Source organism: Macaca fascicularis, chromosome 11, assembly GCF_037993035.2.
Source record: "Macaca fascicularis isolate 582-1 chromosome 11, T2T-MFA8v1.1".
In the NCBI taxonomy this organism is placed as follows: domain Eukaryota; kingdom Metazoa; phylum Chordata; class Mammalia; order Primates; family Cercopithecidae; genus Macaca; species Macaca fascicularis.
This window is the reverse complement of record NC_088385.1, coordinates 20315822-20332641: the sequence shown is the minus strand read 5'-3', so window position 1 is coordinate 20332641 and position 16820 is coordinate 20315822. Positions and strand designations below refer to the sequence as shown.

Genomic DNA, 16820 nt, shown 5'->3' with positions numbered 1-16820 from the left:
GAAACACAGGAAAATTTTATTCTAAAAATGGATTTACATCTATAAAACTTAAATTGCATTCTACATTTCAGTTAGAGCATAATATTTTCCCCTTTTTAGATAATCTAATGAAGTGGTTTCACTAATACCTGGATCATCTTACAGATACAATTTTGATAAAAGCAATAGTTGGTTAAGTACAGCATCAGACTTAAAAAATCACGATATAGGAAGTCAGTTTAAAAAATCTATCAGGATATAATGCTTAAAATTTTTGCTAACTTGCTTCTCTCACTCAAACAGGTTATAATGTTCAAGGCTAAAGTATGATCTATTGCTGAGTTAGTAATGACAGTCAAGTTTGCCAACACAATCACTGCACTACATTACCTAAGTCATTGCTCTGTAAAGTGCTTTGGGATACCTTGAGTATGAAGGGCTATATATCAAGTATATTATATTTTACTCTATATGGTACTTGGGTTTTGGCAATGCATATTCAACAAGCTGAATAAAAAGACCTCTAGTTGTACTTTATTAGTATTTGTATTCATTCACCACAGGTAAGTGTCAGCTCAACTTGAAGTAAAGGAAAGAAATTATGTTTGAGAGAGAGAGGAAGGATCTTTACCCTGAAGGTATAAACTTCAACTAAATGTGTACTCCTCTAGCATCCTTGACCTCAGAATTAGCCTACCTCTCCCTTGTCACTTAGAAACCAAAATGGGTTTCCTTTCCGTTCAAGAGTGATATATGAGAACAGGAAGCATGTCGTAGCCATTTATCATTGTTTACCCTCAGTTTCTAACACTGTGCTTGAATGAATGAATGAATGAATGAATGAATGAAGAAATGAATGATTTCTGCTGGATTATATGTTACCAAATTTTTCAGTAATGTATTTTTAAAGCAGCCCTTCAAATTTTAGTAAACAACCTCACTGCGTGTCAGAAATGTCCTCAGAATTTATCATGGTAACAGTTTACAAGTAGGAGCCATCTCAGAGCGAGGCTATTTAGTAGTATTTAAAGTTGTCCACCCTTGCTATAGGATTGTCTTTAGGGATAAATGACATTTTTAAAAATTATTTATTTATTTATTTTTTATGTATTTATTTAAATACAGAATCTCTTTCTGTTGTCCAGGCTGGAGTGCAGTGGCTTGATCTCGGCTCACTGCAACCCCCACCTCCCGGATTCAAGCCCATCTTCTGCCTCAGCCTCCCGAGTAGCTGGGATTACAGGCACACGCCACCAGGCCCGGCTAATTTTTGTATTTTTAGTAGAGGCGGGGTTTCACCATGTAGGCCAGTCTGGTCTTGAACTCCTAACCTCAAGTGATCCACCCGCCTTGGCCTCCCAAAGTACTGGGATTACAAGCATGAGCCATTGCGCCCAGCCAATAAATGACATTTTTGATGCACTATTTTCACAGGTGAAAATATGTCCCCAACCTGAGGAGATGCTAACTTTTGTGTTAAGTTATCCCTATCAATCAATATGTATGTAGGGACTGCATAGTAGATATATAGAAGACATACATACTTGAATATGCAAAAACATACAAAGTTGATATAAAATAAGTTAGCACACATATCTTAGAGTATTAAGAGATATATCTCTCATCTTTTGATTTTTGACACATTATCTTTCTTATGAGTGCAGCATCTGGAAAACAGTATGTTTGTCACTGTTTATGTATTTAAAAGATTTTCTTAAGTACCTAATATGTACTAGGCTCTGTATACAAGTGTTATCAATGCTTGATTAATTTAATAGATAGCCAGCAACAAAGAATAAAAGTAATAATAAATTCAGTTAAAGAATTGTTTTTTAGTTATAGGATTACAGGAGTTGTTCTAAGTATCAACTTAATCAAGTGGAATAAGAAAATGTGTTTCCAGATTAGAAAAATGTGTGTTTATTCCAAGCAGAATATCCAATTAAAAAGATAACAGCCAGCCATGGTGGCTCACACCTGTAATCGTAGCATATTAGGATGGTGAGGCAGAAGGCTTGCTAGAGTCTAAGAGTTCAAGATCAGCCTGGGTAACATAGTGAGACTATATCTCCACCAAAAATTAAAAATTAGACAGGCATGGTGGTGCATATCTGTAGTCCTGGCTACTTGAGAGGCTGACATAGGAGGACCCTTGAGCCTAGGAGGTTGAGGCCTCAGTGAGCTGTGAATATGCCACTGTACTCCAGCCTGAGCAACAGAGTGAGACCCTGTGTCAAAAATAGAAAAAAAAAAAAAGGGATACTAATGTAATAAACAGTGTGTACTAAATCACCTTTCTCTGACTGACCAGTTTCAATCATTGATCAGTGTTAAAAATATACTCAGTAGAAAGTAAGGAAACATTTCCATTCTTTTCTCAAACTTACCATCTATTTGTAGAAGCAAGATGTTTTGAGGTTGTCTAAATTGACACTGAATTACAGATTTAAAAGAATAATCTTTCAAATATTTGCTGCATGTCTATTCATAAGAAATGAAACTCGACTCTTGCCTCAAATCATGTACAAAAAGTACTCCAGATAAATGTTACAGTCAAATGTGAATTGTAAAACATTAAATTTTCTGGAGTAAAGCATAAAAGGAAAACCTTTAATATCTTTGCACAGGTAAAATTTCTTAACAATGCAGACAGTGCTTATTCCAAAGGGAAAAAATGAAAAATTGGACTACATTAAAATTAGACACATTTGTTAAAAATGCCACAATTAAAAGAGTAAAAAGGCAAAGCAATCTGAGAGATGATATTGCAATGTTCACATCTGAAAAATATACAGAATATAGAAAGAATGCTAATGAATCAATAGGATAACACCTTAGCATAACTCATTACAAAAGTAGTCAAAAGATCAACATGTAGCTCAACAAAGAAAATGTAGACCTCTTCGTTATTCATTAGGGAAATTCAAATTAAAATACAAATTCAACATGCATTGGAATGAAAGGTAGATGACAAAATGAGAAGCAGATGAAACCACAGCAAGTGTTGGAGAACATGTTGAACAATTGCAAGCTTCATAAGTTACTGGTGAAGTATAAATTTTTGCAACTACTTTGACAAAGTATATTACTTATTGAAGCTAAATATACCACATTTTGTGACACTGATGTTCTAAGTGTATGCCTAGCAAAACTGATTAAATTTGTTCGCCCAAGTGCATGGAAAACAAATATCTATGACAGTAGCATTAATATTAGGCAAAACTGGAAAAAAATCAAGTGCCCCCACAAAAAATTTTAATATATTTAAATAACTGATATATCATGTACTTCAGTGAGAATGAGCAACATGAATGAAACTCACAAACATGAAGTTGAACAAAAGAAGCAAGACCAAAAAAAAACCCAGTATACTGTGAGATTCTATTCATGTTAGGTTTGAAAATAGGAAAATTCATCTACAGTACTACAAGTCAGAAGATTGGTTTCTTTCAGTAAGTAGTGAATAGTAAGTAGCTGGTTACATGGATACATAGTTGTGTGTCTGATGTGAAAATTAATCTAGCTGGACATTTATAAATTGAACACTTTTATATGTTAATGTTAAACTTTACTCAAAAGTAAAGTAAGTGAGAGACAGAGAAGGTATTAGAAATTCACTAGGAGGCCAGTAAGGACTAGGTAGTTTAGCCCAACTTTATAGCTATCCATTTGTTTATTTATTTTTTTAAATAAACATATAGCATACTTTTATTATATGCCAACTATAAATAGTAACTTGTTTGATTTTCCCAATAGTCTAATGTGTAGTCTAATACTTGTAGTCCTCATTTTACAGACTGTGAAACTGAGGCACAAGAAAGCCAAACATGTAGGAAGTGGTGAAGTTAGAAATGAAATCCAAGCAGTACAGCTCCAGATTCTATGCTATTACTTTTTACAAATATAAAATTATTCTTGAATAATGAGGTAGTAAGTTCCCTGGGCTGCCGTAACAAAATACACAAATTTGGTGTCTTAGGAAAACAAATTTATTCTATAAGAGTTCTAAAAGCCAAAATTCCAAAATCAAGGTGTTGGCAGTTAGTTCATCCTGGAGACTCTGAATGAAATCTGCTCACACCCTTCTCCTAGCTTCTAGTGGGTTTAGGCAATTATATGTCTTGGCTATAGACATATAATTTGAAACTTTGCCTCTGTCTGTCTCTCTCCAATACTCGCTCTGCTTTTTCACTCTAAGGACATCTGTCATTGAATTTTGGTCCCACCCTAAATGATCTCATCTCAAGATCACTAATTACACCTGTGAAGATCCTTTTTCCAAAAAACGTCACATTAACAAACTCTGCAGATAGAACTTTTTTTAACCACTATTTTAACCACTTTTTTAAATCACTATTCAACCCATTACAGATGGAAACGTTTTATAAAGAACAGTGTAGTAGTCTAGTATAGATGAGGGTAACATAAAAATGGAGGAACATATGTAAAAATACCTGGGCAGTGAAGATTCATTAATGAATACAAGATAAAAGGTAAAGTGGGGAATAAGATATTCCTCTATTTCTCTAAATATGGTTGTGCCATAATGGAAAGAATGTTTAAAAATGATTAATCTGATTGCTTTTATTTATATCCTTTTTTTTTTTTTTTTTTTTTTTTGAGACGGAGTCTTTCTCTGTCGCCCAGGCTGGAGTGCAGTGGATCTCAGCTCACTGCAAGCTTCGCCTCCCGGGTTTTTACGCCATTCTCCTGCCTCAGCCTCCCGAGTAGCTGGGACTACAGGCGTCCGCCACCTCGTCCAGCTAGTTTTTTGTATTTTTTTAGTAGAGACGGAGTTTCACCATGTTAGCCAGGATGGTCTCGATCTCCTGACCTCGTGATCCACCCGTCTTGGCCTCCCAAAGTGCTGGGATTACAGGCTTGAGCCACCGTGCCCGGCCTATATCCTTTTTTTTTTTTTTTTTTTTTAAATTATATTCCTGAACAAAAGGAAGAAAGAAATATTTCCACCTGAATAGTGATTTATAATTAAAAGTGAATGCACCAAATGCAAGGGGCTGCCTATAAGGAGAGGTAGAGAAGTGAGAAACAGAAATAAGGAGAATCAGCTAGGAAGTGACTCCTCATATAAGAAAGAATATTTTGTATTTATTTTGAACTACAGGCAATCTAATTGTAACTACAAAGTCTAAGATACACTGCAAATTATTTATCTTCTTCCTACCTACCCCACCCCCTGTTTCATCACCACTATCATAGAATCAAGGTAAGAATAAACAACTTGTGTTTACTTGTCGTTGGTATGTGTGATCTCAGACTAAACAATGTCTTCCAATCCAAATAAAATGGTTGAAACTATTGGGTTGTTCACAAAACTGTTTAGGGGTTAATGTACTGAAGAATGAAAACAAACTATGAAGTAGCTATAGTAGAATGAATTGGATTTTCTAAAGCCAGAATAATTCCTTCATTCCTCTCATTCATTCCTTAAATGTATGATTCAATAAAAAGTATGAACATCTATAGATCTTTATTCGCTTATCCAACAGTATTTACTGATTGCATAAGGAATTATATTGGATGTTGGGGGAGAATCATAGAGGAAGAGAAAGAAGAATAATATGAACTGATGGCAATTGTTGTATATGTTATGTTATAGGCACTAGTCTAATGTTTTCCACTTATTTAAACCACAAAATAAGGGTAGAATTATTGTTTTCAAAATGCAAGTGAGGAAACTGACACAATAATAGTTTAGATTACTATCCCACAGTCCTATAACTAGAATGTGGCAGGGATAAGATTTGTATGTTCATAGTTTGTCTCCAGACTCCATACTTTTAACCTTTACACTAATAGTGCTATGTTGAGTATGGAATTTTATTTTAATAACAAATACTTGATAGTATCTCACTATATAGAAAAAAATGTGCTAGTTGCTATGGGTGAGAAAAGGAAAGATAATCTTCACCATAGATTGTGGGTAGTAGAAGAAGGAAGGGAGAGACTGATAGTAATGAAGCAAACTAAAACAAATGTGCAAGTTGTCAATTTACTGCCTCTCAGGCTCAAATCTTCTCTTCATTCACTGTTTTTGCAAAAATCGAGCTGCACCTTTTAAATATTTCTCCTTCGTTGCTGAAACTATGTTTTCTTTTGTTAGTAGAGTATAGAGAAACACCAAGAATAGTTTTCTCTTCTGATTCTGGTATGCTTTGGTTTGCTTGTACTTAACTCCTGCTGTGTAGCTGTCAGCAATGCATATGAGATATATCCAATGGAGATCAGGCGCGTGGATGCCTTCCCATCAAGTTTCCACAGAACACTGCAAGCAAATTCTCAGGGAGGCTTGCAGGCACCCTAGTTGTTGGCATTGTAGCCTAAACCAACCAGCAGGGGCGTTTCCTACTTGCCAATTTCAGCTATAATTTTGTGTCCACCTGCACGCTAGAGAAGTGTTTCCTGTCTTGGCTGACTTCTCTGACTGACAGGCTTTGTTTTACCTCCACCCCAGAGAAGTGTTTCCACCTTTCCTGGTGATTTTGGACCAGCTCTGATCCAGGCAACATAGAAAACTTCTCTGTTGTGCAGTGAGCTGCAACCATACTTTCTCCAACAAGACCTAAATCCCAGGTTTGGGAAGGGTCATCCTTCCAAGTTGACTTTTCCTTGAGTACTCTCCCCAGGGTAGTCTTCTGAGTTTTCTTCTCTTCTTTAAAGATAATTTGCCATTATCGTTAATAGTTATTTATATTAAATGATCCCTGTTCAAATGGATTGTGTGGTTTCTGTGTTCCGATCGAACCCTAACTAACAAAAATGGATAATTGAAGAGGATGGGTAGTGCCAATTATTGACTTAGTTAAAAAAGGGAAATATTTGTGTGACTCCTACCAAAAACTGAGAGAAGGAAAGAAGATTTTTACTTGAAATCCTGCCTAAAGACACGTTAAGAGGTTGTGTCTTATCCAAGTTTGATAGAAATAAATGTACTGAAATAAAAATTGGCCATGCTGGCTCCACAGCGTTTCTCGACCTTTTCCCACTACAATGCATGCCCATGAGTAAAAATGGCTCACTGTAGCCAGCATTTTAAGCCAAAGCTGATGAATGGTTGTGAAGGTGGCAGAGGAAGATCTCAGAGGTAATTCAGATGAATCAGATCAGAAAAGCGTGGCCATCACTCCTGGAGAATCACTCAAAGTGGGTGGTGTGGGGTGAGCAAAATTCAAAAATATGCAAACTAATTAACAAAAAGCCATTAAAACACACAAACACGGACATCAAATCAGAGCATATGTACAAGTATGTCGTTCCCTTTGTCTTCCAATAAGTGAAAATGTAAAAACATATCGATATTTTATTGTGAATTTCAATGCAACTTTCCTATGTATTCTTTACACTGTAAGGGATTCCTGTACGTTTCTTTCATGTCCAGTATTTTTTAAATGTTTAAGGTAAAAAGTAAAACCAATGAAAGTTTGCATTCTTTTTGTAGCTAACAATTTTTATTAATATGCCTTATAAGTGTATCTTATAAACATGTTTTGTTTTGTCTTTGTATACATTTTATTTTATATATAATTCCAAATGAGCTATAAAGTGTTTATTTCTGTTCCATGCCTTATGAAAACAAAGTCACATGCATAGGAAGCAGACATGTCATTCCAGGTTTTTTTTCCTTAATACTTCATGCTGACACCCCAAGGAAAAGCAGACCAAAAAGTTCTTTTCACCACCCTCATCTTTATTTTATTAATCATCATTTGATAACTCATCCAAATATTTCTGACAGAAAATGTTACATGTAATTTGAATCTCTTAGGTTAGAATTTAGGACAGTACTATAAATTTAGAAGCTAGGACTTCAAAAATAAACAAGAGGGAATCAAAGCAGGTTTGGTATGCCCTTATCGGTGACAAGCACATATCATTGATTTGTGATTCCATATGCATTCTTCTAAAACAACTTGTTAACTCTGAAAGTTTTCTTGGAAGGAAACCTATGTCTTTCTGCAACTTTCCTGCTATGAACAGTGTCAGATACACGCCAGTTGGTAAAGTCTAGCAATGATCTCCAAACTAAAAAAAAAAATGAGTATGTGCTATCAATATTTGAATTAGTATTAATATTAAAATTATACTATTTACAGTATTAAAATATTTTGTATGAAAATGTAAACTGGAAAAATGCAAGCTAAAATACAAATATAAACCTTAAAATTTTTCTTCTCATGTTCCCTGGGGCACATGTGTCCCCATTTTGAAGACCACTGACCAACAGGATTGCAGAGTAGAGGTCAGGTTAGTTCCGGGGGCATTATCAGGACATTCTATACGATTTGAATTTGTCCTGGTATGCATCCTTCTTCACCCTGTTTTTACTTGTCTCTTTTCTCCCCCATTCATATACACACACAAACATATGATCTAAAGTTTTTAGTTCCAATAGCTACTTAGGACAGGTCTGCATAATAGAAGTATCTCAAATAAGGAGTGATTATAGCCAAGAATAAGCACCTTGAAAGAAATGCATAGTATTAGCTCAGAACAAAGCACAGATTTAACAATGTTTCAGATTAACAAATGTTACGCATGTACGTATTTGCACTGAATTTAAGGTTGAGCCACCGGGAAATCTATGGATATACTGATATATACATCAGTTAAAGTTAATAATATAACCTAGTTAAATGTGCGTTTTTTCTTATCTTTGGTGCATTCCCATTGGGTCCTCTTTTAGGTTCAGCCAGATATTGCACCAGGAAAAGTCAGACATCGATCTTGTCCTGTATTAATTGTAAGTTGAGCGGATGGCTGCACATCTTTAGTATCCTTTTTTTTTAATGTTGTCATGGGTGTCATCTCTGTTTCCAGCTTTTTGGTTTTATTGCAGTTTTATTTTCTGTAATTTTCTTGAAATGTGAAAGATACAGTTCTGCTGTGATAAATGAGATGGAGAACCCATAGTTCATTCACTAGTTTGTTCATAGATTGACCATTGAATGTAAAGTATGTGATGCTAAGAACAATTTTGATGAGATCCATTGTTGAATGTGCAATGATTCATCCTTCTTTGTGAAGTTGTTACCTTTATGTCTCAGTGCTGCATCATTTTTCATGTTTCTCTTTTAATAAGTATTTGGAAGGACAAAAATCTTCCCCCAAAATAGACTAGGCTAAATTGCATACAAGTGAGAGATATTCACTAAATATATCAATACCTATATGATTGTACAGTTTAACTTCTCATTTTTAATGAGTTTATAATGCGTTATTTTTAGAGAAACAATCTTGTATCTCACTTCCATCATCTTTTGTTAAATCTCTTATCTCTGCTCTTAAGAGTTTCTTATCTTTGACAAACCATATGAAATACAAAACTCAGATATTATCTGATTTACTATGATTCAGTAAAAATGTGACCATTTTTCTGGAATGAAATATATTTATTTCATATGTATGTATATATATATGTATGAATTCTAATACATATATTTGAATTTCAAATATATGTATATATAAACTAATATATACATATGTACGATTATTATATGTCAATTAAAAAAAAACAAAACAAAAAGAAACTGAGTGACAAAAATAAGTTATAATTTGGGCATCCTGATGATCCATAATGTGTTCATTTCTGATGGAAAACTTACAAACCACTGAAAATAACTTTTATATATTCTCTGGACTTACATGCTTATGAAGACATATCTTAAAAGCTTGCAATTTGGTGATCAAGTTTTCAACTATAAAAGTGATGTCTTTTTTTGTTTGTAGTTTATTTGAAGTTTATTTGAAGAATTACTTTCCTTCCAAAGACCAAGGATGCTGCTTTTACCCTCTAATTAACCTTCTCCCAAAAATCTAACCTATTGACAATAAGCCATCAAAACCAAGTTCCTCTGTTAGAACGAAAGCAAGTGGCCTCTTTGAATCATTTTATAAAAAAGAAAATAAGATATATAAATACTCATTCCATATATATACATAATCCATATGCCTTGAGACAACAGATCATGCCAGTGTATTTCAGAGGCAAATGGGGAAAAGAAATCCAATCAACAGGAAAAATGCAGCAGTTATGAGAACATGTACTTTTAAAATTTTCACTAATGAAGAGCTGTCAGGGAATTCAGAGATCTTTCCCCAGTAGAGGAGACACTAGCTATGGCCATGTGCATGAAAGATGCAATGATTATAAAATGTGAAAGGAGAACATTGGTATGCTGAATGTTATGTAGAATGTTTGATTTATCCAAAAAAATCAACAAACAAAATTATCATAATCAAACTTGCAGATTGTTTTATTTGAAATCACGGAGACTTGCATTATTAAAATCTCAGTGGGTTTTTATGAAAATATAAATCATGTGAAAAAAATTACACACTAATTTTGTGGAAACCCATTACTTTCCAATAAGTAATCATGTCTATGATAAATTTAAAAAGCAAGGGATAAAAGAAAAAAATAAGCAAAAATATCTAGGATATTTCCTTTCACTTTCCCATACAGTGGTCTTACTAAGTACCTACCTTCTAGAATACTAATAGTACTCTAGAGGCCCAGGAGCTCAGAGAATTTTTCTAGTTTCCACTTGCTACCTTTTTCTTACTCTGATCCAGTAATCCAACTTCTTCTATCTTGTCTTGTTACTATTTCCTTTATTGTAAGACCCCTTCTGTCCTTAAGACATCACTTTTATAGTTGAAAACTTGATCACCAAATTGCAAGCTTTTAAGATACGTCTTCATAAGCATGTAAGTCCAGAGAATACATAAAAAGTTATTTTCAGTGGTTTGTAAGTTCTCCATCAGAAATGAACACATTATGAATCATCGGGATGCCCAAATTATAACTTATTTTTGTCACTCAGTTTTTGTTTTTTTTAATTGACATATAATAATTGTGCATAATTATAGGGTACAGAGTGATATTTTGATACATATATACAATGTGTAATGATCAAAACAGGATAATTAGCATATCCATCATCTAAAACATTTATCTTCTTTTTGTGTTGGAAACATTCAAAATCCTCTCTTCCAGCTGTTTGAAAATACACAATAAATCACTGTCAACTATAGTCAATCTAAAGAGCTATAAAACGCTAGAACTTACTCCTATCTAACTACTTTTGTCTCTGGTAATCAACATTTCCCCATCCTCTCTGCCCCCTATGCTTTCTAGCCTCTAGTAACTGTTATTTTTCTTCCTACTTCTATGAGAAAAAGAGCTTACTTATATCAATAATCACATGCGTATTTCTCTTTCTCTCTGTCTTATTTCACTTAACATAATGTCCTACAGTCTCATCCGTGTCGCTGTGAATGACAGAATTTCATTCTTTTTTATGGCTAAATAGTATTCTTTGTATTAAATACCACATTTTCTTTACCTGTTTATCTGTTGATGGACTCTGAGGTTGATTCCATTTCTTGGCTGATGTGAATAGTGCTGCAATAAACATAGGAGTGCAGGTAGCTCTTCAAAATACTGATTTCCTTTCCCTTAAATATATACCAACTAGTGAAATTGCTATATCATATAGTAGTCCTATTTTTAGTTCACGGAGGAGCCTCCATACTGTTTTCCATAATGAATGTGCTAATTTATATTCTCACAAATAGTGTATAAGGGATTATTTTTCTCTGCATCCTTGCCAGTGTTTATTTTTTAAATCTTTTTGATAATAGACATTCTAAATGGGATGAGATAATATTTCACTATGGTTTTGATTTGCATATAAAAATAAATATTTTCATATCCTTATTGATCATTTGCATGTACTCTTTTGAGAAATGTCTATTCAGTTTGTCAATTTTAAAATTACTTTATAATTGACAATTTAAAATATGTATGCTGTTGAATTGTTGGAGTTCCTTATATATTCTGAATAATAATCCTGTGTCTAATAAATTGCAAATATTTTCTCCAATGCTGCAGGTGTCTCTTCACTTTGTTCACTTTTTTTTCCTTTGCTGTGCAGAAGCTTTTTAGTTTGGTATAATGCTGTTTATTTTGGCTTTTGTTGTCTGTGCTTTTGAGATCTTATACAAAAAAAAAATTTCTCAGATCAATGTCCGTAAGCATTTCACTTGTTTTCATGGAGTAGGTTTGTAGTTTCAGGTATTAAATATTCAATATACTTTGTATTGATTTTTGTATTTGATAAGAAATATAGGTTTAATTTTACTTTTTGTCATATGGATATTTAGTTTTATCAGCACCATTTATCAAAGACACAATCCTTTCCCCAATGTATGTTTTTCTCACTTTTGTCAAAAATCAGTTGGTTGTAAACATGTAGATTTATTTCTGGGTTCTCAATTTTGTTCCATTTGTCTAGGTGTCTGTTTTTCAGTGAATGCCATGCTGTTTTGATTACTATAGCATTGTCATATATTTTGAAGTTGGATACTGTGATGCTGGAGCTTTGTTCTTTTTGCTCAGAATTGCTTTAGCTATTTGGGATGTTTCATGGTTTTATACAAATTTTGGATTTTTTTATTTCCATGAAGAATGTCATTGGTAATTTGATTGATAGTACATTGAATTTGTAGACTACTTTGGGTAGTATGATCATTTTAACAATATTAATTCTTCCAATTCATGAACATCCGATGTCTTTCATTTTTTGTGTGTCCTCTTCCAATTTTTTTCATCAGTGTTTTGCAGTTTTCAACATAGGGTTTTTCATCTCCATTAAATTTATTTGTAGGTGTTTTGTTTTTGGTTTTTTTTTTTTTTCCTAGCTACTGAAAAGGGAATTGCTTTGTTGATTTCTTTTTTAGATACCCAATACTGGTGTGTAGAAATGCCACTAATTTTTGTATGTTGATTTTATATCCCACAACTTTACTACATTTATTAATCAGTTCTAACAGAGATTTTTGGGTAGTCTTTAGCAGTTTTTATACATAAGTTCCTGTTGTCTGCAAATCAGTGACAAATTGTCTTTGTCTTTTACAATTTAGATGCCCTACATTTCTTTGTCTTTCCTAATTGCACTGGCTAGAATTTCCAATATTATGTTGAATATGAGAGGTGAAAGTGGGCATCCTTGTCTTTTTTCTTTTTCTTAAGAAAAGCTTTCAACTTTTCTCTGTTCAGTATGACTGTATCTATATGTTTTTCATATATGACTTTTATTGTATTGAGGCACATTCCTTCTATAACTAATTTATTGAGTATTATTATCATAAAGTCATGTTGGATTTTATCAAGTGTTTTTTCTGCATCTATTAAGATGACAATATGTTTTCCATTCTGTTGATGTGTTTTATCACATTTGCTGATTTGTGTATATTGAACCATCCTTACATCCTGGGATAAATCTCACTTTGTCATTTGTGTGTAATTTGCTAATGTGCTGTTGGATTCAGTTTGCTAATATGTAGTTGAAGGTTTTTGCATTTATGTTCATCAGGGATGCTGGTCTGTAGCTTTTTTATTTTGTTGTGTCCTTGTCTGGTTTTAGTACCAGAGTAATGCTGGCCTTATAGAATGAATATGAAAGAATTCCCTTCCTTTATTATTTTGGAGTATTTTAAAATAATTGGTGTTAGTTCTTCTTTATAATTTTGTTAGAATTCAGAGCAATGCCATCTAATTGTGGGCTCTTGTTTGTTACAAGACTTCTTTATTAATTGATTCAGTCTTGTCACTGGTTATGGTCCATTCATTTTTATTACTTCTTCCTGGTTCAATCTTGCTTGTGTGTGTCTAGGATTTTATCTGTTTGCTCTAGATTTGTTCAATTTGTTGATGTACAGTGGTTCATAAAGGTATCTAATGATCCCTTCTCTTTCTGTGGTATCAGTTGTAATGTCTCCTTTTTTGTTTCTAATTTTATTGATCTGATTCATCTCTTTTTTAAAAATCTTACTTAGTTTAGCTAATAGTTTGCAGATTTTGTTTGTCTTTTCAAAAACCAATTTTTTATTTGGCTGATTTTTTGTGGGTTTTTTTTTTTTTTTTTTTTTTTTTTTGTAGCTGTTGTTTCTTTTTGCTCTGGTCTTTATTATTTATTTTCTTCTACTAATTTTGGGTTTGGTTTGCTCTTGCTTTTCTAGTTGCATGTGGTATATTGTTAGGTTTTTAATTTAAAAATTTATATTTTTTGATATGTGTGTTTTTATATAAACTTTGCTTAGTATTGCTTTAACTGCATAAGTTTTGCTAAGTTCTGTTTTTATTTTTGTTTCAAGAATTCTTTTAAATTTCCCACTTAATTTCATCATTAATATATTGGTCATTTGTGATCATTTTGCTTAATTTGTATGTACTTATACAGTTTCCAAAATTCTTTTGTTATTGATTTTTAGTTTTATTCCATTGTGGTCAGAAAATATATTGTATATGATTTACATTTTTACAAAAATTTTTTATGATTTGTTTTGTGCCCTAACATATGGTCTATTCCAAATAATATTCCATGTCCTGAAAAAAAAGATTGTGTATTGTGCATTTGTTGGATGAAATGTTCTATAAATGTCTGTTAGGTTAATTTGATATGTGTTGAAGTTTAAATAAAATGTTTACTGATTTTCTGTCTATACAGTCTGTCCAGTGCTGAGAGAGTATTAAAGACACCAATTATTGTACTGGGATCTATCTCTCCCTTTAGATTTAATAACATTTGCTTTATATATCCGGGTACCTATTGTTAGGTGCATATATATTTACAATCGTTATATCCTCTTGCTGAATGTCATTCAATTTCTCAGCCAGAGTTTTTGTTGAGTTTAGACGTTATGCTCAAAACACACAATGAAGACAGGATAATCTTGAGACAACTGAATATCTACATTCAGAAGAATAAAACTGGATTCTTATCTCACACCATATACAGAATTTACCTCAAAATTGATTAAAAAGTTAAACATAAGACCCAAAACTATAAAACTACTAGAAGAAAATATAGGGGAAAAGCTCTATAACATTGGTCTGGGCAATGACTTCTTGAATATGACTTCAAACGCACAGGATACAAAAACAAAAATAGACAAATGGTATTGCATCAAACTAAAAAGCTTCTGCACATTAAAGGAAACAATCAACAAAGAGAAAACCTACATAATATAAGAATACACTTGCAAACTATATATCTAATAAGTAGTTAATATCCAAAATATATATAAAATATAAACAACTTAACAACAAGACAATAAATAACCCAACTTAAAAATGGGCAAATGAGTAGACATTTGTCAAAAGAAGACATGCAAATGACAGACAAATATATAAAAAATGTTTAACCTCACTAATCATCCAGCCAATGAAAATTAAAACCACAATTGGATATCACCTGGCACCTGTCAGAATAGCTATAATCAAATAAACAAAAACAATAATTGGTAAGGATATGAAAAAAATGGAACCCTCACAAACTGTTGGTAGAAATATAAATTAGTACAGGCATTATGGGAAACAGTATCAGGATTTCTCAAAAAAAATAAAAATAGCACTACCATATGGTTCGGTAATCCTACTACTTAGTATAAATTTGAAGTAAAAGAAATGAGGATGTTGAAGAGATATCTTCATGCCCATGTTTATTGCAGTGCTATTATTCACATTAGCCAAGATATGAAGAGAACTTCAGTGTCCATCAGCAGATAAATGGATACAGAAAATGTGATATGTATATAAAGGAATACTATTCAGGCATAGAAAAGAATGATATACTGTCATTCACAGGAACGGGGACGAGACCGGAGGACACTATGTTAAGTGAAATAAGCCAGGCACTGAAAGATAAATGCCATATGATATTACTCATATTTTGAATCTAAAAAAGTTGATCTCAAAGAATTAGATGGTAGAATAGTTGTTACCAGGGCATGGGATTATTGGGGAGAGAGGTTGGTGATATGTTGATCGAAGAACACAAAAGTTCAGTTAGATATTAATAGAAAGAATAAGTTCAAGAGATAGATTGTTAGTACTCACTTTCTGAAGCCTACTTCTGTCAATTCATCCATCTCACCTCTATCCAGTTCTGCGCCCTTGCTGGAGAGCCATTGTGATCATTAGCAGGAGAAGAAACACTCTGACCTTTTGAGTTTTCAGCATTTTTTCATCAATTCTTTCTCATCATCATGAGTTCGTCTAGTTTTAGTCTTTGAGGCTGCTGACCCTTGGAAGAGGGTTTTGTTGGGATTTCTTTTGTTGATGCTGCTGTTGTTGCTTTCGATTTGTTTGTTTTTCTTTCAATAGTCAGGTCCCTCTTCTGTAGGGATCCTGCGGTTTGCTGGGAATTCACTTCAGGCCCTATTCATCTGGTTCACTCCTGTGCCTGGAGGTGTCACTTGAAGAATCTGGAGAACAGCAAAGATGGGTGCCTGTTCCTTTCTCTGGGATGTCTGACCTCGAGGGTCACTAACCTAATGCCAGTAGGAACGCTACTGTATAGGGTGCCTGACAACCCCTGTTGGAGGCTCTCACCCAGTTAAGTGGCATGGGGAGCAGGACCCATTTAATGAAGCACTTTGGCTGTCCCTTGGTGGAGGGGGTTTGCTGCGCTGGGAGGAAACCTACTCATCTGGGCTGCCTGGATTCCTCAGAACTAGCAGGAGGAAAGACTAAGTCAGCTGGTCCATGGAGACTGCAGCCACCCCTTTCCCTGAGGGCTCAGGCCCATGGAGATCAGAGTTCTATCCCAGAGCCCCTGGCTGGAGTTGTTAGAGTTCCTGCAAGGAGGCCCCACCCACTGAGGAGGGATGGGTCAGGGTCAGACCTGAAGAAGCACTCTGGCAGCTGTTTTCCCCCACCCTGGAAGCTTAGTGTGTTAGGCAGCTAGCAGTCCCAGTGTTTGGCTGCTGCTCCTTCCCCAGGGAGCTCAGAGGGCTTAGACAGCAGGCAGCTACAG

At 33.9% G+C, this 16820-nt stretch overlaps 1 long non-coding RNA gene across 2 annotated transcripts in view; it reads right to left on the bottom strand.

Annotated features, from left to right (window-relative positions):
* LOC123567469 (uncharacterized) overlaps window positions 1-16498 on the bottom strand; it is a 212987-nt gene extending 196489 nt beyond the window's left edge. The window contains exon 1 of one of the 2 annotated variants that reach the window (XR_012419723.1): window positions 15939-16498. This is a non-coding gene — a long non-coding RNA (uncharacterized lncRNA). Of the gene's footprint in view, window positions 1-15901 lie in introns of both variants that reach the window. The other variant, XR_006690416.2, reaches the window with a different exon arrangement.
* Window positions 16499-16820: the final 322 nt, after the last annotated feature.